Source organism: Pseudorca crassidens, chromosome 14 (genome assembly GCF_039906515.1).
Source record: "Pseudorca crassidens isolate mPseCra1 chromosome 14, mPseCra1.hap1, whole genome shotgun sequence".
Lineage (NCBI taxonomy): Eukaryota > Metazoa > Chordata > Mammalia > Artiodactyla > Delphinidae > Pseudorca > Pseudorca crassidens.
The window spans coordinates 86,455,905-86,481,275 of record NC_090309.1 but is presented as its reverse complement, the minus strand read 5'-3'; the positions used below and the strand labels follow the sequence as shown (position 1 = coordinate 86,481,275).

At 38.6% G+C, this 25,371-nt stretch overlaps 1 long non-coding RNA gene across 1 annotated transcript; it reads left to right on the top strand.

The window, feature by feature from the left end:
* On the top strand, window positions 1-24,354 carry LOC137205736 (uncharacterized). Its single transcript, XR_010934285.1, has 3 exons — window positions 1-297; window positions 21,723-21,812; window positions 23,480-24,354. It is a non-coding gene; the product is annotated as an uncharacterized lncRNA (long non-coding RNA).
* Window positions 24,355-25,371: the final 1,017 nt, after the last annotated feature.

Here is a 25,371-nt window from a genome sequence, read left to right as displayed (position 1 = left end):
AATAGAACAAAATTCTTGTCCTCAGCTTGACATACTAAACTACTGGCAGAGATGTATTCTCGGGACAGCTTTTTAAAGTCTGTCTGCAAACAGCACCAAGATTAAACACGTCTCCGGAGCCTGAGTGGGGATGGCGCGTCTTGACAGGAGCAGTCCTGCAGGCCAGGAGGATCACAGCCCAGGCTGCACACACGTCAGGAGGTCTAGACAGTGGCCCTTCTAATTCTGGAAATGCAGGCGATCAGCAAAGCCAGCAAATGGGACGATGGCAGATCCATCTATTGTGGACACAACTGAGTAAGTGAGATATATTTATGAATTCAAGACGGCTTAGTCATTCTGTAAAGTCAGAATTTAAAATCCCAACCAGAAATAGTCATATAATCTCTCCTTTTAAGTTACAGGGTTTTATATAATGGATACGAATGAAGTATATTTCACAAAGTGAGAAGCGCTTCTGCGCATTTAATTAGCAAATGGCGACACTTGGTCGTTGAATAGACACGGAGAGATAACGTCTACTTTTGGATTTCTGTGTTCCGAGGTCGCCGTTGTGTTTTCCTGTTGCTGTGTTCATTAGAATTTAGGAATGCTTCTATCTTGGCCTGACATCACTTCCAGATGTATCATGGGTGTGATTTTAAAACGCTTAAGGAGGAGAACGGCTTTCCTGCCCACACTTGTGCTCATGGTGACAGCACATATGTTAACTCTTTCCAGTTTTAGATGAGAGTAGGTGAACCTGATACTTATTGCTGGCCATAGTCTGTGGATTTTTTTTAGCAACTGATCTAAGAAATATCTTCTTAGAGTTGCACGATGCTTCTGCAGGTAGAAACAGTAACAGCCTATGATTTTATACCCAAAGGGAATTTTTACATGAAAAAAATCACTATTGTGAATGTAGAATGGAATATTATGCAGGCAATAAAATGAGGTTTATAAAAGGAGGTATGTCCATTTATATTTTAAGTGCTAAGAAAAAATTTTATGTATAACAATAGGAAAAATGCAAAATATTCTATACATATACACAGTTGAGATTATATTACATTGTGTATGAAGAATTGTATAATTTTTATATCAAATTATATATATATGTATATTTCTATCTAACTACACATATAAACAGTGATTATGTCTAGTGGGAAGATCAGAATTACTTTTACTTTCAAATATGTTTAAAAGTAAATTTATATGATATAAATACGTTCTTATAGTTTCTGAATTTTTATAAGGACATCTTATTTTTTAAGCAAAAAATGACATTTCAAATGAAATATATTTATCTCTGCCATCCCATTATCAATAAAGGAACAAAGTGAAATTGCCTGGTCCTCTAATTCTGAGGATACTTTGGCTTTTCAGTTTTTCCAAATAACAGTCCACAGGGAACAGAGGAGAGAGCTGTTTCCCAAGAGGCTTAGGAAATGCTTTCTTCCCCATGAAGTATGACTTTTAAAATTAAGTTACAAAATACCGGGGAAACAAAGTGCCGGGGGGACAATGGAAGCTTCCATGACTGTGAATTGTTTTCTTTTCCACATTCTACTATATTTTAGAATATTAAAAGCACCCCCCCCCATAAATGAATTGATGTTGAAAAGTGAAAGGCTCAGGCAATTCAACATACAACCAATACTGATAGGCACCACTCAGGACCTCTGCACCTGGTATAGTGAAGGTGCCAGGATGCAAAAGTGGGGAGCCACTTCCAAGGGCCTATTTGCTGCATAGCACCATTTCCGCCTATGATTTTTTTCAAAATCATTATTATTTACTTTAAAAGGTAGACGTTGTCCGCTAAGGATCTGAACAAATTAACTAGTTGCACATACGTGCACATCTGGGCTTAACAAGTCAAGCTCCTCCCTCTGGCTTTTCCTGGCTCCCAGATAACAACACAAATCAAACTAACTTCAAGTCCATGACCTGCGTGTGTTCTTTTGTTTTGCTTCTCACCCTTGGGGAAGTGCCATGGATGCAAAACACATGGTAAAAAGTACCCCAAATAGGTCCCTGCAAAATCTGACCCACCACTCCCTTGCGCCCGGGCTGTGATGGCTAAGGTTGCCATCCTGCCCTCATCTCTCTGCATCTGTTTTAATTCTCCATCAGCTGGAAGGAAGAAAATTAGTACAGGAAGAGGGAACAATGAACACACTGTAATTTTTACAATACACCAGCAGTAGTATTGTGACAAACAGCTCACAGTGTAATTCAGCATCTCCGAACACTCAAGTACAGTGGAGAACATGACCGGTACTTGAAGAGCTAACAAATGACTTAGAGCACCTGTGGCCTTGAGCACCTTAGGTTCTCAATACTGATGTACTGAATGAACAAGCAAATGAAAGAATGAATGTGTGAATGAATGAAAGCAGATAGTACTTGAGAAAAATCCAGGGAATTTTTTCTGATACATTTTTTCACAAAGTTCTTTATATATCTGTTGGGAAGTTTTGTATTTTGTTTTTAATCAAATACCTTTTATTTCAAACCATGAGTCATAAAGCAACCTCAAATGGACCACTGAAAACCATACAGCCATAGGGTCTTAAATCAGGAGAAACCCTTTAAAAATCAAAGTACACTTCCCCAAATGTATTCTATTAAATAAAGCATTTATAAGGTTCTTAGAAGTTTCCCAATTTAAATGCAAGTGAGCGCCTGAGAAACAAAAGTATTCTGCTAACGTACCCATCTTTCACATATATTTTTTCCAGTGCAACACAGCCCAGTTCAATATAGCATTTAGAATGAAAGTTATGATAATGTATTAAAAATGTAGAATAAATGAGGAATTTGTGGTACTTTACAGTCTTCCTTTTTAAAGTAGTGAAAATTAAATAGCAAGAGCTAAAGCAAACTGTGTAGCAAGCAAGCTGTCAAGGAGGTGATCTTCAAGCAGGTTCGGAGCACAGTTTTGAGTATCATTTAAAGTTCTGAAATATAAACTCTCCCCGTTAAATTGTTTAAATTTAGGAAGAAACTAGATGCAGTACTAGAATAAAATAGAACAACAACAAAATGAATGAAAAAGCTCTTTCATATAAACTGAAAAGAGCTTTTTAAAAACATTTGAAGTTCAGGTACTTGTTAACTTCATCTAAAACAAGATAAATATTTAAGTGCACTTCCTCAAAGCAAGCCTATTCAAGGACACCAAAAGTCAAGAAAATACTTGCTTTGTTTAGATAAAAAACTTATTTGAATGCTGTCTTCCTCAACTATTGCCACATTGAAACAGCCTTACACATATTTTACAGTATAGTTTTCCAGAAAACACCTTAAATTATGTTAAAATATAAACTCACAGATCAGAGGTAGACTAGCTCCTGCAGCGGCACCAATGACATTTCAAAGACCCCAAATTTCCTACATCATCATAGGCATGACAAACTCAACTGAGGTATTAAAATTCATGCTGATCCCAACTACATGTGGGAAAAAGTAGATTCTACCCTAACTCAGAAATCATTATATAAAGTTTTCTCTCTTTTTAAAAGTATGTTACTTTCATTATAAAAATAATACCCACTGATGTAAAAAACTTCTTGAAAATGCAAACAGAGAAAGAAAGAAGAAAAATCACCTTTGGTACTTTGGGCCTTTCTTTTTAAAACCACATTGGGATCACACTCTATATAATTTTGTAATTAGTTTATCTTTTAATTTAACATTATATCTTTAGCAAACCCTATGACATTCAATGTTCTTTAAGGACACAGACTACAATATATTTAACTGTTCTCCTACTCTTGGTTAGCTAGGTGTTTACCAATCTTTGCAGAAAATAAATAACATTATATTAAGTGATAATGGAAATTTTATGTTATACTATTAAAAAAAAAAAAGATAGACAATGCTTCCGTTTAAAAAACAAACGAATACAAAAGGAAAGAACAAACCCAAAATAACAGTGGCTCGACAAAGAGGCGTTTAGTGCCTCTCCAAGACAGCTGTCCTCCTTGAGTCAGCTCACAATACCAGAATATTTTGTTCTCAAGGCACTTTCGTGCCAACGTGTACTTCTGCCACGGTGAGCAGAGAAGAGCAGGCTCAGAGTTGGGCCCCAGTAAGTAAGAACTGACATCTATCACCTCTCTCCTCAAGCCCATGCTAAACTTCCAGGAAGCAGAGCTCAATCCTCTGACCAGTCATTGGGAGAACGAGACACGAGTAAAAATTTTTCATGCCTAACACGCGGATCTTCTAGAACCTTACAGGAATCAACATCACCTCGCCATACCTGTAGATTCTGGGATCTCCCTTTCCCTCCTGATAACACACCTCCTCTGCCCTGGCATGCTCTCAGCTACATGACTGCTCAAATATTCCAAACAGTGGCCCAAGCCAGGCTTTATAGTATTGTACTTTCAACCCTGATTAATAAATTAATAGGTCAAGTCTTAGAGACAAGGAGCCAGTTAATCAGTTAGGTTTTATCTTGGTTGCATACAGCAATGGATGTTTAGGAGGAGGTACCATAATATAACAGAATTCAAAGCCTAGCTCTACATCACAATCAGGTGATGGAGTTGGAAAGTGTGTCCCTCGATCAGGTAGAAATGGAACCAAGGTCATCTTACACTATAAAACGGAGACATTTATTGCTTCCCTCTCAAGCATCCTTCTCATCCCTATGATTCCCCTACACAATATTCTCTCTGGACCATAGAGTTCCTCAAGGAGTGATAATAATAATATGCCTACTCACAATAATAGCAAACACTTATATAGTAACATTCTTAAATGCCAGGCACTGTTCCAAGTATATTACATGCATTATTCCTTTACTCTTCACATCAGTGCTTTGAGGTAAGCAATGTTGTTTGCCCCATTACAGATGAGGAAACTGAGGTATAGGGAAATAAAAGAGCTTGCCCTAAATCACACCACTACTCAGTACTGGAGACAAAATTCAGACCACAGCAGTTTGGCTCCAGAGACCCTGGTCTCTTTCACTGTACACTTGCATTGTGTCAGGATGATTTAGGTTGGTTTTTGAGAGCTCTCAAGACAAGCATGAAAGGGTCATCATTTCCATTTACAGATGGAGATCTACTTCAAGGTCACCCCTCGTGAGCATCAAAACAGAGATCTGAACCTGGCATTGAACACAACTCCACAGCCAAGTGTGTTTCCACTCTGTCAAACTGCTGGTTGCTTTACTGTCCTAAGACCTACAGACCAAGTTCTTTTATCCAATTGTACTTTTGCCAGGAAGAACAATTTGTTTATCCACACACAGCCTCTCTTTCCATTTTATTGTACTCCCCATCCTTCTTATTTTTTTTTAATTGAAGTTTAGTTGGTTTACAATGTTTCAGGTGTACAGAAAAAGTGATTCAGTGATATATATATATATATATATATATATCTTTTTTAGGTTCTTTTCTGTTATAGGTTATTACAAGATAATGAATATAGTTCCCTGTGCTATACAGTAGGTCCTGGTTGTTTATCTGTTTTATATAGAGTAGTGTGTACCTGTTAAACCCAAATTCCCAATTTATCCCTCCCCAACTTTTCCCCTTTGGTAACCATAAGTTTGTTTTCTATGTCTGTGAATCCATTTCTGTTTTGTAAATAAGTTCATTTGTATCATTTTTTTGGATTCCACATATAAGTGGTATCATATGATATTTGTCTTCCTCTTTCTAATTTATTTCACTAGTATGATAATCTCTAGGCCCATCCATGTTGCTGCAAATGGCATTATTTCATTCTTTTTTATGGCTGACTAACATTCCATTTTGTACATATATATACACCCCATATCTTCTTTATCCATTCATCTGCCAATGACATTTAGATTGCTTCCATGTCTTGGCTATTTTTAAGTAGTGCTGCTATGAACGTTGGGGTGAATTAGAGTTTTCATCTTTTCCAGATATATATCCCAGGAGTGGGATTGCTGGATCATATGGTAACTCTATTTTTAGTTCTTTAAGGAATCTCCATAAAGAAATTGGTGGCTGCACCAATTTATATTCCCACCAACAGTGCAGGAGGGCTCCCTTTTCTCCACACCCTCTCCAGAATTTATTATTTGTAGTCTTTTTGACAATGGCCATTCTGGCTGGTGTGACGTAATACCTCATTGTAGTTTTAATTTGCATTTCTCTAATCATTAGTGATGTTGAGCATCCTTTCATGTTCCTGTTGGCCATCTGTATGTCTTCTTTGGAGAAATGTCTATTTAGATCTTCTGCCCATTTTTTGACTGGTTTGTTTGTTTTTTTTGATATTGAGCTGTATAAGCTGTTTGTAAATTTTGAAAATTAAGCCCTTGTTGGTCGCATCACTTGCAAATATTTCCTTCCATTTTGTAAGTTGTCTTTTCATTTTGTTTATGGTTTCCTTTGCTGTGCAAAAGCTTTTCAGTTTAATTAGGTCCCATTTGTTCCCTGACTTCAGGCTATACTACAAAGCTACAGTAATCAAAACAGTATGGTACTGGCACAAAAACAGACACATAGATCAATGAGACAGGACAGAAAACCCAGAAATAAACCCATACACTTATTGTCAATTAATCTACAAAAAAGTAGGCAAGAATATACAATGGAGAAAAGTTAGTCTCTTCAACAAGTGGTGCTGGTAAAACTGGAGAGTTCCATGTAAAAGAATAAAATTAGAACATTCTCTAACACCATGCACAAAAATAAACTCAAAAAGGATTAAAGATCTAAATGTAAGACCAGGTAACTATAAAACTCCTAGAGGAAAACATAGGCAGAACATTCTTAGACATAAGTCACAACAATATTTTTTTTGGATTCATTTCCTGGAATAATGGAAACAAAGCAAAAGTAAAAATTAATAATAATAAACAAATGGGTCCCCAGCCCTCTTATAAAGAACTTGCAACTCCCAGGCAATCACTTCCTTTGGTCATGCCAATGTTGCTTTTTGCCTTTGACCTTGCTTTGAAGACTTCTTGGTCTATGCTGGAGTTTCACCATTCCTCAGGGGAGCTATTTAATTCAGATCATCTCCCCTAAAGAAAACTGAAAGCTGGCCCTCGGCCTTCCTGTCACTAATTGGAGTCTATGCTCACTCTGTGGGGGCTATCCTGCCCTTGAGGTTTCCTGGCAGACTTACACCTGAGCCCAGAACAATGAAGCCTCCCTTTTCTCAGGTGGGATCCACTTTTGGTTTCACCTGAGAGGAACCTCGGATTCCTCCTCTCTCAGGCCTGGACAGAGGAACAGCACAAAAGACAGCCTCCCTAGGACAGAAGGTCACAGGATGACTGCAATGACCTGGTTGATGTAGGACTTTGATAAGCTTCTCATTCACGGGTTGACTTTCAACCCAAGTTTTACCTAGTATGTCCTTTTCTTCATAGCAATGTGGAGCTACTGCCATCACTGGCAAATCAGCTTTTGATGAAATATGCAGGATAGTTAGAAGCTAAGCAGCATAATTGAATTCACAACTACTTGACACAGGACTATAATTTAATGGGAGCGTTATAATTTACTAAATACCATTACTGTGGGATCAGATCCTATTACTCAAAAAATAGAAAAGCTGTATGCAGCAGTTTTTCTTTACTATTCATAGGAGTTTATTACTGGGTGCCTACCTCTAGAGTAGAATGGATATTATCTTTTTAGCTTCCATATTCAAGTATCCTAAAAATAAGTCAAATTTGAGTCCCTCCAAATTTAGTACCTCCAAAATCCAGTTGGTGCCTCCAGTCTGAAGTCCAATTTCTCAATGTCTCCTTTAGCACATCACATTCACCACATAGATGGCAGCTCCAAAAGAGCTTCTATTTTTCTAAACCAATAAACAATAAGAGTTATGTATTGAGGTCCAAATATGTACCAATGGTACAGGGCTGGATGCATTATATATACATGGAGGGGCAAGAAGGAGTGAAGGGTTGGGTGTGTGTGTTCAATAGTCCTACAGGAACAATAGTCCTACAAGAAAGGTATATTACATCTGTTTTAGAGATGAGGAAAACTGGACTTCAGAGAAGTGCAAGGTCATCCAGTTAAGCTGGGCAGTGGAGCAAAGCCTGGGGCCAAATTCTCTCTGACACTGGGACTACCTGTTCTGCCTTAGTCTACTCGTGCTGACACAGCAAAATACCATAAACTAGGGAACTTAAACAACAGACGTTTTCCTCACAGATCTGGAGGCTGAGGACTCCAGGATTTAGCTGCTGGCAGATTCGGTGTCCGGCGAGGGCCCTCTTCCTGATATCAGAGGGTCACCTTCTTGCTGTGCTCTCACCTGGTGAAGAGGAAGCTCTGGTGCCTTTTCCTCTCCTCCTAAGGGCACCAATCCAACCACAGTGCTCTATCTGGATGGCCTCATCGAAATATAATTACCTCCTAATACCATCGCATTAGGGAGCAGGGCTTCAACATATGAATTTGGGGGGAAAACAAACTTTCAGTCCATAACCTGTTTCTGTGGGGTTTCCCCAATCCCAGTGTAGACAAACAGCTAGCGTTTCTCAAAATGCTGCTTGAACCCACCCTAATGGGTGACTTCTTGCCGACATCACTGCTTAGTGGCCAAAGTGGAGGAGGTTCATGAAGAAAAATGAGAGCCAAAAGCACCCGAGCATCTCGTCCCTCTAACCACCCAGAGAGGTATGAGCTTCTGCTTCCTCTGTTCCAAGGAAAGAGTTCTAAGGTATCTATCGGGGAGCCACTTACTATGAGAAGTAACTATTTTGAGTCAACGTCCCCATCTGTTAATATTTACACAGTGATGTACTCAGAACAGAACTAATGAGATTTTGTATTTTGCAGTTATGAGCATTCTAAATACCTGCTCCTGTTTCTGTGACAAACTTAGCATGATTTCCACGGGAATCTGCTTCAGAGGCAGATTTAGAAGAGATACTCTTTTCTTTTTTGACTGTTATCAAGCTTTCCCACAACTTGCTTCTCCTTCTTTTCCTGACAGGCCTCAGCCTTGAAAAACTGCAGGCCATATACTTGGGGGCAAAGGTAGCATATTTTGAATAGTGCTAATCTCGGAACAGTCACAGCTCGACTAACATACTGTGTGTCCAAGGCAACGTGGGAAAATACACGTAACCCAAGCCTTCTCAGGCCACCTCAACTTGGTATGAAAAATGAAGTCAAGAAGAAGAAAAATGGGGTGACATTATCAGTGAAATGTATATTGCTCAGGCAATAAAATTTGTGTTGCTTCTCCTCCACAAAGCAGGAATTATATCCCCTGTAAAATGTTCTCTGTTGTTTCTGGAAGACTTGAGAAGGTCCTCTATGAGGTTTTAAACAAGTCCCATGGTTCACATCAATTAACCATTATCACCTTCCTCTCTGGTACCAAGCAGCCTTCACGATAAAGCTGCTGAACCTGCCCAGGAAACTGAATGGAGCAGCACATCACCGCCCTGGGGTCACCAGGTCCCAAAGTCCCTCCCAGCCAAGACCCAGGCAGCAGGTACAACAGAAACTACTCAGAAGGGGGCAATTTAGAAATCTTCATGTACAGCATCAGGACACAGCGTTTCCCAGGAGTAGCAGACACCATTCCCCCTACAGCCAGGAAAGTGTCCACATTTGCTGTCCAGTATTTTCCTCTCCAAATGCCATCCTCCCAGCATCCACAGATACCCCCTACTTGCCGCCCTGTTCACACCACTGATCTCTGCAGCACATCACAAAACACATACACGCACCAGGCCCTCATGCCCATGTCCTGCTTGCCTTTCAACTCACAGAGCAGCCAATGTGGCTTGTCTTTCAGGAACCACCCTTGCAGGTCTGTTGGTCTCCGCTCCATTTCCACCAGCCTCATCATTGGACACCCAGGCCTGGTGCTGTCCCACTGACCCTGCCAATAAGCTCTGAGCCAGATGCCATCCCTTGGGTCCTGCACCAGGACTGGGAGGACAGCCATCCCCACCTCGTCACACTTGGTCAGACAGCCTCCAGAGGCAGGTGGCCCTGACTTCAGGGTCTTCTTACTCCACATAGCTCAGGAAGGCCCATGAGGTGTAACAGGGTAGAATTTCCCACACAGGCAACACGCTTCTCTCTTGCTAAGCTTCTGCTTTTCCAAGATCATGGTGGAAAGTCTGGGTAGCATGCACTGGGGCGGGGAGAAGGAGGCCGGCACAACGAGCAAAGGTAAATTACAAGGACAGGTGCGATGCGGTAGAAATGAAGATGAAGGGTAGAGGCAAAATGTATAAACTTGACTTAAATCCTGGTCCTGCTAATGACTCCCCATGCATCAGCAGCCCGGTTGCTATACTTTTATGTCCTCAGTTTCTCCATCCACGGCATGATGTGCTGGCCCCAGATGACTCTCAGACTCCATATAACTCTGGCAGTCTAGGACCTTGAACCCCAAGATAAAGCCTTTAGAATAACAGAGATAAAATGAAGTCATGATAGGGAGTGGGGGGTACAGATAATCTCATTTTTCAGCAACCAGATATTATGAAGGATGTTAATGTTAAACGGTTAATGATGAACACAACTGGCTACATGTAAAAGACACAGGGCCAGGGGAGGGGAGGGTCCAGATAAGACTTTAATCTTTTTCTCACATTTTTTCTTTTAATTTTTTAAAATTTTTATTGGAGTATAGTGGATTTACAGCGTTGTGTTAGTTTCTGCTGTACAGCAAAGTGATTCAGTTATACATATACGTATATCCACTCTTTTTTAGATTCTTTTCCCATATAGGTCATTACAGAGTATTGAGTAGAGTCCCCTGTGCTATACAGTAGGTCCTTATTAGTTATCTATTTTATATATTGGAATGTGTATACTCGAATCCAGATAAAGACTCTAGTATAAATAGCAACGGAGTGTGTGAAAAAAATGTCATTTCAACTCAACAGAGAATAATTCTTTAACCAGCAAATGATGTCAGACAAGTTCTTTGGCAAGTGGGAGAGGAATGTGGGATCCTCAGCCCCCTTCTTACATCAAAATGTTTCCAACAGGATCACAGATTTTAAGAAAAAAAAGAGAAATAAGACATGTAACTGCTATTTTATAACCTTTAGGCAGAGAAGGAGTTTCTAAATAAGCCTGAATAATAAATACACATAAAGGGAAAATCATATAATCAATTTCAAATACAGGTTTTATGCATATAAATATGTTTATACAGCAGGATAAAGCAACAAACATTCGAGGACAAATTGCAAATGAGACAGAGTGTGCTGAAGGCATATGTTAACAGTCAAAGAGCTAAAGTCTGCACCTCACCCAGGACTAGGTTCCAGGCAGACAGATGCAGGACTTGCTCACCGCATATTTTCTGTGAAAGGTGCCCCCTGCAGTTCTCCAATGGATAATCCTGGAGAAAAAAAAAATTTTTTTTTCTTCTCAGGAAACAATGTATGTGAAAAATGTTTGATGAGATAGATGAGGCTTCTCTCTCTCCAGACAAGGTCGGAACAGGCAACAGTGAAGGGATGGAGCAAGTGTGCTGTGCCTGGGAAGTGAAGAGGAATTTCAGAGACAGAGTGAAGGAAAGAGGCATGAAGTGGCTGAGGAGAGAGGGGTGAGCAATGTGGCGGAGTGCCTGCGACCAAAGAAGACTTGATCTTGATGGAGGAAAAGCCCCCATACTGAGGCTAGCAAGAGATTGCTGAGAAGAGGGAAGTGTAACACCAGATTTTCAATTACTTCCTAGGCTCTAGGGCGAGGAGCTGACGCTCTAATATAACCTCCTCCTCACTCTTTCCAACATTCAGAAGAGTTTGCTGCGTCCCATCACTGAGTCAGTGGTGCTCTGAGAGCCCAAAGGTTGAGAGTGGTTTCCACCTATATGCAAAGTGCAGAAAAAAAAAACCAGGATAGGGTTTCTCTGGTGGCGCAGTGGTTGAGAGTCCACCTGCCGATGCAGGGGACATGGGTTCGTGCCCCAGTCCAGGAAGATCCCACGTGCCGCGGAGCGGCTAGGCCCGTGAGCCATGGCCACTGAGCCTGCGTGTCCAGAGCCTGTGCTCCGCAACAGGAGAGGCCACAACAGTGAGAGGCCCACATACCGCAAAAAAAAAAAAAAAAAAAAAAATCAAGGGAACAGAATAAAGAGCCCAGAAATGAATCCACACTTATCAAACTAGCCAAGATACAGAAGCAACCTAAGTGCCCATCAATAGAAGAATGAATAAAAAATAAGTGATATATATATATATATATGAATATTACTAAGTTATAATAAAGAATGAAATCTTGACAATTGCAACAACATGGATGGACCCAGAGGGTATTATGCTACGTGAAATAAGTCAGACAGAGAAAGAGAAATACTGTATGATTTCACTTATATGTGGAATCTAAAAAAAAAAAAAAAAATGAACAAACATAACAAAACAGAGTCACAGATACATAGAACAAAGAGGTGGTTGCCAGAGGCGGGGGGAGGGAGAGAGAAATAGGTGAGGGAGGTTAAGCGGTATAGATTTTCAGTTACAAAATAAATGAGTCACAGGTATGAGATATACAGTGAAGGGAATATAGTCAATAGTTATGTAATATCTTTGTATGGTGACAGATGGTAATTAGACTTATCATGGTGATCATTTTGAAATATAGAAATGTCGAATTACTACATTGTATATCTGGAACTACCACAGTGTTGTAGGTCAATTATACTTCAAAAACAAACACACACCCAAAAAAAGAAAAGAGATCAGATTTGGTTACCAGGGGTGGGGGGCTGGGTGGAGGGGGACTTGGAGGAAGGGGGTCAAAGACTTCCAGTTATAAAATACATAAGTACCAGGGATGTGATGTACAACATGATCAATGTAATGAACACTGCTGCACCTTATATATAAAAGCTATGAAGAGAGTAAACCCTAAGAGCTCTCATCACAAAGAAAAAATATTTTGTTTTCTATTTCTTTGATATTTATATGTGATGACAGATGTTCACTAAACTTTCTATGGTAATCATTTTTTTACAAATTAAAGCAAATATATTCTTACCTAACATAACTGTCAAAAGGCAGGTATGTTTTGTGAAGAGTTTGCATCTCCACCAGCCAAAGTGGAAAGACTTTGTAATATATGGGGCATTAAGTGGAAACTTCAGGAGGATAAGACGTTAGTAGTGGGACTAAACTAACCCCATACTAAACTCTGCTTGTTTTCACCTTAAGAAAAGCTTAAAAACAAGCCTCAGGGGATTTTGCATCCAGGAAAAAGGAGTAGACATACTTTTCCCTATTTCTTCTCTAAGCACAACTAAAACCTTGAACTTTACATATAAAAAACAAAATAAGAGAACTCTTTAAAGTGAAGAAAAGAAAGCAAACCATTTAGGGACATTGGGCCACAAAGCCTGAGATCTTAAGGAGCTCCCTGAGTTTTCATGTTTCTTTGCAAATATCCCAGAGTCAGAGCTGAAGAAGTCAGCAACAGAGAAATGCCAGCAGGTGCAGACAGAAAGAGACCCCCAAATACACTAATGATGAAAAATCTGAAAGAGAAATTAAGGAAACACTCCCATTTATCATTGCAACAAAAAGAATAAAATACCTAGGAATAAACCTACCTAAGGAGACAAAATATCTGTATGCACAAAACTATAAGACACTGATGAAAGAAATTAAAGATGATACAAACAGATGGAGAGATATACCATGTTCTTGGATTGGAAGAATCAACATTGTGAAAATGACTATACTACCCAAAGCAATCTACAGCTTCAGTGTGATGTCTATCAAATTACCGATGGCATTTTTCACAGAACTAGAACAAAAAAATTCACAATTTATATGGAAACACAAAAGACCCTGAACAGCCAAAGCAATCTTGAGAAAGAAAAATGGAGCTGGGGGAATCAGGCGCCCAGACTTCAGACTATACTACAAAGCTACAGTAATCAAGACAGTATGGTACTGGCACAAAAAACAGAAATATAGATCAATGGAACAGGATAGAAAGCCCAGAGATAAACGCACGTACATATAGTCACCTTATATTTGACAAAGGAGGCAAGAATATACAATGGAGAAAAGACAGTCTCTTCAATAAGTGGGGCTGGGAAAACTGGACAGCTACATGTAAAAGAATGAAATGAGAATACTCCCTAACACCATACACAAAAATAAACTCAAAATGGATTAAAGAACTAAATGTAAGGCCAGACACTATAAAACTCTTAGAGGAAAATATAGGTAGAATCCTCTATGACATAAATCACAGCAAGATCCTTTTGGACCCACCTCCTAGAGAAATGGAAATGAAAACAAAAATAAACAAATGGGACCTTAAAAGCTTCTGCACAACAAAGGAAAACATAAACAAGACAAAAAGGCAACGCTCAGAATGGGAGAAAGTATTTTGTGAATGAAGCAACTGACAAAGGATTAATCTCCAAAATTTACAAGCAGCTCATGAAGCTCAATATCAAAACAACAAACAACCCAATCCAAAAATGAGCAGAAGACCTAAATAGACACTTCTCCAAAGAAGATATACAGATTGCCAACAAACACATGAAAGGATGCTCAACATCACTAATCATTAGAGAAATGCAAATCAAAGCTACAATGAGGTATCACCTCACACCAGTCAGAATGGCCATCATCAAAAAATCTACAAACAAACAATGCTGGAGAGGGTGTGGAGAAAAGGGAACCCTCTTGCACTGTTGGTGGGAATGTAAATTCATACGACCACTATGGAAAACAGTATGGTGGTTCCTTAAAAAACTAAAAACAGGGCTTCCCTGGTGGTGCAGTTGTTGAGAGTCTGCCTGCTGATGCAGGGGACACGGGTTCGTGCCCCGGTCTAGGAAGATACCACATGCCACAGAGAGGCTAGGCCCGTGATCCATGGCCACTGAGCCTGCGCGTCCAGAGCCTGTGCTCTGCAACGGGAGAGGCCACAACAGTGAGAGGCCAGCGTACCGTAAAAAACAAACAAACAAACAAAACACCTAAATATAGAACTACCAGATGACCCAGCAATCCCACTACTGTGCATATACCCTGAGAAAACCATAATTCAAAAAGAGTTATGTACCACAATGTTCATTGTAGCTCTATTTACAATAGCCAGGACATGGAAGCAACCTAGGTGTCCATTGACAGATGAATGGGTAAAGATTATGTGGCACATATATACAATGGAATATTACTCAACCATAAAAAGAAATAAAAAGAAAGAAAAAGAAATGAATATTACTCAACCATAAAAAGAAATGAAATTGAGTTATTTGTAGTGAGGTGGATGGACCTGTCTGTCTGGCAGAGTTTAACATACAGAGTGAAGTAAGTCAGAAAGAGAGAAACAAAATACCATATGCTAGCACATATATAGAGAATCTAAAAAAAAAAAAAAAAAAAGAATGGGTCTGATGAACCTAGGGGCAGGACAGGAATAAAGATGCAGATGTAGAGAATGGACTTAAGGACACGGGGAGGGGGCAGGGTAAGCTGGGACGAAGTGAGAGAGTGGCATGGACATATATGCACTACCAAATGTAAAATAGTTAGCTAGTGGGAAGCAGCTGCATAGCACAGGGAGATCAGCTCAGTGTCTTGTGACCACCTAGAGAGGTGGGGTAGGGAGGGTGGGAGGGAGACACAAGAGGGAGGAGATAGGGGGATGTATGTATATGTACAGCTGATTCACTTTGTTATAAAGCAGAAACAAACACACCATTGTAAAGCAATTATATTCCAATAAAGATGTTAAAAAAAAAAGAGAACAAGACCCCTCAAAAGTCTGCTATCTCTAGTAAGAGGTCCAGGAAAGAGATAGTCTAGAAAGACAGAAAACTTTTACATACTGCCTGCTCTATTCCAGCCAAATACCACAGAAATAATTGTGGTATCACACCCACTCATGTCAGCAAAAAAACCAGCTGGGAGACTGAGACCTCCACCCTTGCCTGGCTGTAATCAGGCACCCACAAGTCCTTCCTGAGGTAGGATTGGAAAGGAAAAGAGAGAGCCAAGACTCTCATCCCACCAGCCCTTGTATCCGAGGCTCTGTATCTGTGGATTCAACCAATTTGAGATCATGTAGTATGGTAGTATTTATTGAAAAAAAGCCAGTCTATAAATGGACATATGCAGTTAAAATACATGTTGTTCAAGGGTCAATTGTATATGACAATTCTGGAAAAGAGAAAACTATGAAGACAAGAAGACTGATAGTTGTTGGTAAGGGTGTGAGAGAATGGATAGGCACAGCTCAGAGGGCTTTTAGGGCAGTGAAAATACTCTGTATAATATTGAAATGATGTATACATGTCCTTATGCATTTGTCTAACTATAGAACGTACAACACCAAGATGAACATTACAGTAAACCCCGGACTTTGGGTGATTATGATGCATCAGGTAGGTTCATCATTGGTAAAAAACTGTACCAGTCTGGTGAGTGTTGTTGATAATGGGGGAGACTATACATTGTGGGAACAGTGGATATATGGGAAACTTCTGCACCTTTCTCTAAATTTTGTTGTGAATCCAAAACTGCTCTAAAAAATAGTCCTTTAAACAAATGAAATGAGAAGTTTTCTCTTTCTACTTAACTTCAAGATTTCCTGTGGCTACAGAAATCAAGACTGTGTGGTATTGGTGGAGCCACAGATAAATGGAACACAATACAGAACCCAGAAATAGCCTCACAGTTGATTTTTGAGAAAGATGCCAAAGCAAGTCAATGAAGGAAGGATAGCCTTTCCAGCAAATGGTATGGAACAATTCAACAACCATATATTAAAAAAAAAAAAAGAACCGAGAACTAAACTTCACATCTTACACAAAAATAACTCAAAGCAGATCACGGAATTAAATGTAAAATGTAAAACAATAAAAATTTTAGAGAAAAACATAGGAGAAAATCTTCAGAATCTCAGGGTAGGCAAAGAGTTCTTAGACTTGTCTCCAAAAATATAATCTATAAAAGAAGAAACTGATAATTTTGACTTGATTGTAATTAAAAACTTTTGCTCTGCAAAAGACTGTTAAAAAATGAAAAGACAAACTACAGAGAGGGATAAAATATTTGAAAATCACATAGTCAACAAAGGACTGCTTTCTAGAATGTATAAACAAATCTCAAAAGTCAACAGTAAAGAAATAAACAATCTAATTAGAAGATGTATAAAAGACATAAAAAGACATCTCACTGTAGAAGATATACAGATGGCAAATAAAAACATGCAAAGCTATTCAACATTATTATCTGTTCATGAAGTGCAGGATAAAACCACTCATCAGAATGGCTAGAACTTTTTAAAAAATGACAACATCAATACTGGCATGGATGTGGGGAAACTGGATCATTCATATGTTGCTGATAGTAATGGAAAATGGTATACCCACTCTGGAAAAGTCTGGAAGTTTCTTAAAAAACTAAACATGTGGGCTTCCCTGGTGGCGCAGTGGTTGAGAGTCCACCTGCCGATGCAGGGGACACGGGTTCGTGCCCCGGTCCGGGAAGATCCCACATGCCGCGGAGCAGCTAGGTCCGCGAGCCATGGCCGTTGAGCCTGCGCATCCGGGGCCTGTGCTTTGCAACGGGAGAGGCCACAACAGTGAGAGGCCCATGTACCGCAAAAAAAAATATATACAAAAATAGAAAACTAAGCATGCAACTACCATATACCCAGCAATTGCATTCCCAGGCATTAATCCCAGAAAAAAAAAATGAAAACTTAAGTTCACTTAAAACTTGTACACAAATGTTCATAACAGCTCTATTTGTAATAGCCCAAATCTGGAAACAATCCAGATACTCTTCAATGGGTTAAATAAACTGTGGCACATCCTTACCATGAAATACAACTCAACAGTAAAAAAGAACAAACTGTGAACAGATGTCTCAACCTAGATACATCTCCAGAAAGTTATGCTAAGTGAAAAAAGCAAATTCCAAGAAGTTATTTACTGTATGATTTCATTTACACAACATTTTGAAATGACAAAACTATATAAATGAAGGACAGATTAGCAGTTGTCTGGGGTAAGAAAGGGGGCATGGTTGAGAGTGAAGTGGGTGTTCCATGAAAGGCCACACAACATGGTGATGGAATGGTCTATATTCTACTGTACTGATATTAATATTATGATTGTGATACTGTACTGTGGTTTTGCAAGATGCTACCTTTGGGAGAAACTGGGTATAGAACACATGAAATCCCTTTGTACTGTTTCTTGTTGCAAGTCAAGCTACAATTATTACAAAATAAAAAAGTTTAATTAAAAAAATAAATTGGAAATAAAATTTAAGGAACATTTGGAATAAATTTAAATAAAAGATTAAAGAAATGAAATACAGAACTAGCTTGCATTATATAAAACTCTAGTAAATATCATACCTGAATATACAAAGATATATGCATGCACATACAATGTCACTAAATAAAATATATCATATGGTTGCAGTCAAAAAAAGAAACAGCAAGTCTCAAAATGATACCAAATGATACCAACTAACTTAACGGCATGCAAAAACAAAAATCGATCACTCTTAAACACACATTCAAACACTAAACAACATGACATTTACAATATACAGCCTCTATTAAAAATTTACCAGGCTTGCAAAAAAGCATAATTTTTTCCATAACCAAAAGAAAAAAAAAAGAGAGACAAACACCGACATGACAGATATGAATGAACTAGCAGACTAACAATTTAAAAAGCTAATATTATTTTATTCCAAGTGCTCACAAAGATAGAGGAAAGCATGACTGTGATGAGAAGGGAAATGACTTAAGATGAAAAAATAAAAAAGGACCCAAATGAGACTTTCAGAAATAAAAAAATTGTAAATAAAAATAAAAGCACAGGATTAATAGCAGATTAGATGCTGCATAAGAAAAGATAACTGAGTTTTATTTTAAAATAGCAGTAGAAACTATCCACAATAAATGATGATGTAAGCAGAGCAGCAGCAGGAGAGGAAAGAAAAAGAACAGAAAATATTTTTGTAGAAATATAGACAGAGACTTTTTTTTAAATCAAATTGCATGACAACTATAAATCTACAGATCCTAAAAGCTTAACAAAGCCGCCCAAAATAAATGAAAAGGGACAGCACTCAAAGTCAGAATTTTCTGAAAATTAGCCATAAGAGAAAATCTTTAAAAAGCAAGATAAGGGCTTCCCTGGTGGCGCAGTGGTTGAGAGTCCGCCTGCCGATGCAGGGCACACGGGTTCGTGCCCCGGTCCGGGAGGATCCCACATGCCGCGGAGCGGCTGGGCCCGTGAGCCATGGCCGCTGAGCCTGCGCGTTCGGAGCCTGTGCTCCGCAGCGGGAGAGGCCACAACAGTTGAGAGGCCCGCGTACTGCAAGAAAAAAAAGTAAAAGGGGAAAAAAAATGGAAATGCAAACACTAATCAAAAGAAATATGGAGTTGCTATGTTAACATCAAACTAGCATTTCAAAATAAAGATTATTACAAGAGATAGATCGGGACATACTATAATAATAAGTAGCCTACAGAAATATGTGTAAACACGTATTAAATATGTTCAATGTGCATGGAAAAAACCTTATAGAACTGGAAGGAGAAATAGACAAATTCATAATTATAGTTGGAGATTTCAGCAACTCCTCAGTAATTGGTAGAGCAATTAAATGAAAATCAATAAGCATATAGAAGAACTGATCAAAACTACCAACCAAACTAACCTAATTGCTATTCACAGACCACTCCATCCAACAACGTGCCCTTGAAGGGCTTATGGAAAAGATAAGCCCTTAAAAGATAGATCATACGATGAGCGATAAAGTAAGTCTTGATGATTTTAGAGAATTGAAATCATACAAAATAACTTCTCTGACCACCATGGAATTAAACTAGAAATCAGTAACAGATATCTGGAATATCCTCAAATATTTGGAAATCATATTACACTCTTACAAATAACCCAGGCATCCAAGAAGAAATTAGAGAGAAATTAGGAAATACTTTGAACTGAATGAAAATTCAAAACCAACATATTAAAATTTCTGGATTGTAGCTTACTGCTAAAGCAATGCTTAATGAAACCTTTACAGCATTAAACGTTTATATTAGAAAAGAAGAATGGTCTTAAGGAAAATAAATGATCTCATTTTCTACCTCAAGGAACTATAAGATGAAGAGCAAATTTAACTGAAATAGTAAGAGCAAAGGATTTTTTTAAAGCAGAAATCAATAAAATTGAAAAAAGAGTCAATAAGGAAAATCAGTGAAACTAAAAACTGGTTTATAAATATATCAATAAAATTGATAAATCTCTAGTCAGACTGGTTGGAAAATAGAGAGAATGCATCAAATACCTGTATCACAAAAAAAGAAAGAGGAGATTTCACTACAGAACCTCTAGATATGAAAAATAAGGAGAAAATATTGTAAATAACTTCATTAAAATAAATTCAATGACTTAGATGAAATGGGAAAATTTCATGAAAAGGCAAATTATCAACACCAAAAAAAGAAGAAACAGAGTATTTGATATTTGTAAATCCCTCTAATTGAAGTCCTATATTCAAATTGTAGATGAAATTGGATTTACAGTTGAAAAACTTTACCGCAAACAAAACTCCAGGCTGAGACGGTTTGTTCATGAATTCTACCAAACATATAAGGAAAAAATACCAATTCTACACAAACTCTTACACAACATGAAAAAAGGAAAGAGCACATTGCAACTCATTTTATGAGGCCAGCATTACTAAAATTGGACAAAGGCATTATAAAAACCTGTACACCAATATCCCTCATAAATATAGATGCAAAAAGAAAGACGTTCCTTCTATGCAACTTTCCAAAGCTTTCCTAGAATTAATCACTTCTTCTTAGTTTCATTTACAGCTTTCTGTCATTTATTATAAACTGCTGTTCATACATGTGCCTTTGTCAAAGAATTTCAGGCCAGTTGCCCAGCTCTTGCATTTAGTATTACCTGGTAAACAGACCTGTCATTGTCTTGATGCAAACCCAAAAGTGTTTGTTAGGTTTCTCTGACAGTGAGATGTTTCCTGTAAATGCAGGCTGGTTTCAGCTTAGATTTATGAAGTGAGCCAGGCCACGGGGGTGGCCACCACTTTGTGCATCCTGATAGATGAATTAACTGTAACAGTGTGTAAGTATGTAGGCCTTTTTCCTTGTGCTTTTCATCTTCCCTCTGGGTGTCACATTTGCTTTCCAAGCAGGAGGCAGGAAGAAAACAAAAGTGGAAAACAATCAGGGTAGCATTGTATCAGGAAAGCAAAAGCTTTTCCAGAACTCTCAGCTTATATCTCACTGGCCAGAACCCCATCACATGCTTCGCTAGCAGAAAAAGAGCCCGGGTGAGCGTTTCCATCTGCAAACATCACCCCCGCCCCCAGCAAAGAAAACTGAGGTTCAGTCGACAAGGCAGAAGAGAGGATGAGTGTTGGGAGACTCAATAGCCCTGTCTGTCACAGTTGTTCATTTCTGGGTTTTATACCCTTGTCCTCAGATAATATCCAAACTATTTCTACTTTTCACCTGTTCATTTATTTGATATATCAAATACAATGAGCTAAGAAAGATAAGTTAAAGGTAATAGAAATACCTATCCTATTGTGTTTATCTGTTTCTTTTCTTAAAATTTATTTATTGAGGTATAGTTGATTTACAATGTTATACAAGTTTCAGGTGTACGACACAACGATTCACAAGTTTTAAAGATTACACTCCATTTATAAAATATTGGCTATGTTCTCTGTGCTGTATAATATATCCTTGTAACTGTTTTATTTTATACAGGGAGTTTGGATCTCTTAATCGCATACGCCTACCCTGCCCCTCCCTCCTTCCGTCTCCCCACTAGTAACCACTGGTTTACTCCCCATATCGGTGAGTCTGTTTCTTTTCTTAATATTCACTAGCTTGTATCCTCAGATTCCACATATAAGCGATATTATACAGTATCTGTCTTTCTCTGTGTGACTTATTTCACTAAGCGTAATATCCTCCTGGAGGGCCCCTCCATGTTGCTGCAAAAGGCAAAATTTCATTCTTGTTATGGCTGTAGTCCATTGTGTGCCTATATATATCACATCTTCTTCATCCATTCATCTTTTTTTTGACTCCAATCTTTATTTTATATTTTATTTTTTAACTGAAGTATAGTTAGTTTACAATATTGTGTTAGTTTCAGGTGATCCAGTTTTATATATATATACATATATATTATATATATATACTATATACATATTATATATATATACACATACATATATATATTATTCTTTTATTCTTCTCCCTTATAGGTTATTACAAGATATTAAATATAGTTTCGCATACAATACAGTAAATCTTTGTTGTTTATCTATTTTGTATATGGTAGTGTGTATCTGTTAACGCCATATTCCTAATTTATCACTCCCATCCCCTTCCCCTTCTGGTAACCATAAATTAGTTTCCTATGTCTGTGAGTCTGTTTCTGTCTTATAAATAAGTTCATTTGTGTTATTTTTTAGATTTCACTTCTAAGTAATATTACATCGTATTTGTCTTTGTTTCTTGCGTATTTCCTGTTTCAATGCGGGTTTTTTTCGCTCTCGGTGGATTAGCGTCCAGGATAGATCCTCACTGTGGATGGCTATCTTTATCGTTACACAGTGGTTTTCTTTAATAGTTTTTGCGTTTTGTTAAAACTTGCTAGACATTAGTTGTACAGCTCTGCCTCATTTTTATTTTATGCCTTGGTACCTCACCACCTCTTCTATTAAAGTTATCCTTTCTATGTCTCTTTGTTTGGATATATTCCTTAAATATCACCCTCTCCTCTTCTCACGCAAACTCAGTGTTTTGTTAGTTTATCATTAAAATATTTGATAAAATTTGCATTCTGTTTTCTAATCACACGCCCCGCAGTTGTTCAACTTTGTATCCCCTTTCAACCAGTTCAATGCTGCCAACAGGCTTTTCCCTCTTTCTCCCCCTCCCCTACTTCCCTCCCCCTTCTTCCCTTTCTCTCCTTCTTCCTCTCCCTCCTCCCTTTCCTCCTCCTCTAGCTTCATCTTAGAACCCTAGTCATCTGTTTGCCCACAGCTTATTCTCTCATATGTCTGTTTTTTGTTTTGTTTTGTTTTGTTTTTGTTTTAAGGACTACTGGTGTCTATATACCTTGAGTTCTTGGGTGCTTGAGAAGAACTGTCTTGACTTTATACTTGAGTAGCAGCTAAGTTGCATATAAACATCTTGAGTCACACTTTCATCACTAAGAACTCTGTAAACATTGCTCCTCTGACTTTCACATTTGCATGCTATGAAAATGCCCGGGGTCACCTTGCCTTTTTCCCCGTAGAGAGAACTTGATTTTTCCCTGTGTGCCACAGAATTATCTCCATTCACTTTAGCAAATCACGTTAGAGTGGTTTTATTCTAAATTTGCTTTTCCTGGAACGTGGTGTACTCTCTCAAGCTCTGTATTTCAATCTTTTTCTTTCTTTAATTTTCACAAATTTTAAAACTCACTTAAAATGTTTGTCTTACATTTTCTCCCTTCTCTTTTCCAGGTGCAGTTATGATTATATGACCTGTCTTCACTACCAGTGATTCCTTCTAGAACCCTTTGTAATTTGTTTCTTTTCTGTTTCATCTTGGTCATTCTCTCAAATTGACTTTTTACATCCCAGATGTGTCTTTAGCCATATATAGGTTTTTGTTTCTGTAATAAGAGTCTTGTTTCCATAATAATTTTGATTTTCTCAGTTTTCTAATCTCTACTCTGAGCCCCTGTAGGTCTCCTTGGAGTTTTACTCTAAGAAAGGTCATTTTTTCATTAACACCTTCGACTCCGTGGAGAACCAGTTGTTTATACTTTTTTTTCTCTGTGTGGCATCATTTTTTTCTGGTGTGTGTTCTCTACGAGACTTTTACTTTTCATGTTCTAACTTTCCATTTCTGGTTGGAGTCAATCTGCAAAGGTCGTACCTTATTTGATGACAAGTGTTCAGTGAATCACGTATTTGCAGGAGAGTGTTGGAGGTGGCAGAGGATTAAGCTTGAGCAGCTGGAGGTCTGAACTGTGAGGTTGTTTCAGCTTTCTTCTCCTGAGCCCTCCAAGACCAGTAGGCAGCATTTCCCACCTGCCCTTCTACACAGTCACCCGCTTCTTTCAAAGGCGCGATCACTGTAAAGTTCCTCATTCACTTCTAACTCCCCTCCCATTTCTTCAAAACACACAGGGAGGTAGAAGTCTCCCAAATGCCACCAAGCCATACAAATCTTGTCCATCGGAGTTTTCTACCTGCTTTGGAGAATTCATCCCTCCATCCACAGTGCTCCTGGTTTGTGGAGCTGGATTACCTCCCGCAGGGTCCTTCTTTGTCCTGAATCTGACTCAGTCATTGGTACTTACATCCTTCAAGAGTATTTAGTGCTGCGGGGAAACGTTTGGGGGCAAAACAGCAAATGATTAAAAGGATGCAAAAAATCACTGAATTAGAAATGGACAGAAATTATCAAAATAGTAATGATGGTTATTATTTCTGAATAGCAGAACTATGAATGTCTGTCATGTTTTATATTTTTAAATTTCCCACAAAAGCTACATAATTATTTGCATAACCAGAAAAATGTAATGCATTAAAAAAGGAGTGCAGCCGCTTGGCGCTCGCAAGTTCTACATATTTTTACCAAATCCACATGAATATTTTTATCAGATCCAGGCCTAGGTTCCTCTGTAGCTCTTGAGTGGACATGTTCCACTTCCTCGGTCCCTGATCTATCAAATGGGCTTGAGGCTGAAAACAGATAAGCGTTGATCCCTCCCACAAGCCATGAAAGGGGAATAGAAAATGTCTTGAACTTGCTGAGGGGGAAAGAGCCTATCACCATTATGAGAACCATTTCTGACCATCTTAGATACACTGTTCATCCCTAGCTTATCCTCTGCTTTTGACTGAGTTACGCCTCTGAAATGAATTTTCCTTGTTAAACAGAAGCACTGCAGATGGATGTAGAAATCGTCTAGGGAACAGACCTCACAGCTGGTGGCGCCAGGACAGCCTCTTCTCAAGGCTTTGAGCCCAGATCCCTCCTTGCTTGTCTCACCTTTCCCAGGAGAGCTGAGTGCAAAGGAGTGTGGCCCTCACTAACTCAGAAACACGAACAAGATGCTGAGAGTGGGACGGCTGATAGAGAAAGGGCCAGAGACAGAGGCTGAGAAACGACAGAAACACTTGTGACTAGGGTCCCTTCAAAAGTAAAGTTTCATACAGTTTCTGTATCATAAGAAAACATAAATATAGCAGCTGGCAGAAACTGGGCAATTGGTGAACTAAATTGAATGTTGAAGGATTTTAAATGCCCTAAAATGCCACTGTCTTGATACAAACACACACATGTACACTTGCATGCCATTTACAGAAAAACAGGTTTCTGCTCAATATAAGGAAGACTTTAA